The sequence below is a fragment of the Rhinopithecus bieti genome, unplaced genomic scaffold (assembly GCF_001698545.2).
Source record: "Rhinopithecus bieti isolate Rb0 unplaced genomic scaffold, ASM169854v2 scaffold_36004, whole genome shotgun sequence".
Lineage (NCBI taxonomy): Eukaryota > Metazoa > Chordata > Mammalia > Primates > Cercopithecidae > Rhinopithecus > Rhinopithecus bieti.
Window position 1 is genome coordinate 150055 of NW_016815976.1, and position 1849 is coordinate 151903.

General features: G+C 40.1%; 1 long non-coding RNA gene across 2 annotated transcripts in view; it reads right to left on the reverse strand.

Moving 5' to 3' along the window:
• Positions 1-1581, reverse strand: part of LOC108516641 (uncharacterized) — a 21688-nt gene extending 20107 nt beyond the window's left edge. For both annotated transcript variants that reach the window (XR_001881889.1, XR_001881888.1), the window contains exons 1-2: positions 1489-1581; positions 1280-1394 (exon numbers count right to left, since the gene is read on the reverse strand). This is a non-coding gene — a long non-coding RNA (uncharacterized LOC108516641). The remainder of the gene's footprint in view (positions 1-1279; positions 1395-1488) is intronic.
• Between the last annotated feature and the right edge of the window lie 268 nt (positions 1582-1849).

A 1849-nucleotide genomic window follows, 5' to 3' on the forward strand; every position in this document is an offset into this window, starting at 1 on the left:
TTTTTTTTTTTTGGTTGGGTTTGATTTTGGCTTTGTTTACATCTGTCTTTGGCTTACTTTATAATCCTCAGGTTTTCTGGTGCGCGAGTGGCTTTGTGTCTTAAAATATAGTCTAATCTGTGAAAAATTCTATGAAGTAGCCATGAAAAGCCAAGAAGAGGAAATTAAGACCCAAACTGCCTTTTTTTTTTTAGCTTCATAAGATAACGAGTTTCCTTGTGCCCTCTAAGACTGACACAGGCAGGAGATTAATTGTTTTGCCTAGAAGTGTATCATTGTCAAGGAAAGATTCAAACTCAAGATTTTTAATCTTGTTTTAGTTCAGCAACTCATTTGTAATCAACAAACATTTCCCAAATCGAACATACTAGACACTAGAATACATAGAAAATACATCCCTTGCCTTAAAGAGCATATCCCCTAGTTGAAGAGACAGAACATCAAGGGAAACAATAGCCACATGGTGCATGGTAAAATGAAAAGACCTGGGGTTAGGGTTAGTCAGAAGAGTGACATTAAGTGCAATCACTTTACCTTTCTATCTCTGGTTACATCTGTGAAATAAACACATTTATGTTTGCCCTACCTTCATCCATGGGTACATTAAGGCTCAAACCACAAGAATGTGAAATGCCCAAGCAAATTAAGTTGTTGTAAGGATTTCATTTAAAAATTGATACTGAATAATCGGTATTTTACTATCCTATTATAAATGTGAGAATTACCAAAATTTCTACATTTAACTTCCTTATTCTATAAAAATTAGGATCTTTAGGCCAAGACGGGCGGACCACGAGGTCAGGAGATCGAGACCATCCTGGCTAATACGGTGAAACCCCGTCTCTACTAAAAACTACCAAAAACTAGCCGGGCAACCAGGCGGGCGCCTGTAGTCCCAGCTACTTGGGAGGCTGAGGCAGGAGAATGGCGTAAACCCAGGAGGCGGGGCTTGCAGTGAGCTGAGATCCGGCCACTGCACTCCAGCCTGGGCGGCAGAGCCAGACTCCGTCTCAAAAAAATAAAAAAAAAAAAAAAAAAAAAAATTAGGATCTTTAAAATCATCCTAATGGCTAGCAAAGAAAACCTATTTCCTGGTGCTTTTTCCTCAGTGATGTCAATATGATACATCTCCAAAGGTGCAGAGAACTCAATTACTTGTAACACCAGGCCCTGAAGATGTTCTTATGCCATCAGAGTTGTTTGCATAATTTTGGAATATCCACTCCCCCATCCCCCATCACCCACAAAAAAACTCCGTTTTCAAATTCAGAAGATGTACCTGATGAGCCTGAGGGGAATTTCACTTCCTTTGTTAGTGATTGATTCGGTAATGGTCAAAGAAAAGTACAAAGATGTTTTCATGAGGGTTCCCACTCCCCGTGTTTAAGAGAAAGCTGCAAAATGGAATAATATCTTAGTTAGTTTAGGCTGCTATAACAAAATATCCTAAACCAGGTGGCTTATAAACAACAGAAGTATATTTCCTACAGTTCTGGAGGCTGGAAGTCCAAGTTTTAGGGTGCCAGCGTGGTCAGTTTCTGAGGAAGCGTTCTCTTCCGGGCTCCAGACTGCTAACTTCTCATTTCATCCTCACATAGTGAACAGCAGAGAAGGGAAATAAACTCTCTTGTGACTCTTATAAGGGCACTAATCCCATTTGTGAGGGCTCCACCATTATGACTTCATCTAATCCTACTAACCTCCCAAAGGCCCAACTCCCAATGCTGTCACATTGGGGAATAGGGTTTTAACATGAATTCTGGGGTGACACAAACATTCAGTCCACAAATAGCATCCCTTGTTCTTCTGGGTTTTTTCATATGTAGAATCTGCTATGGTCATGTTACTA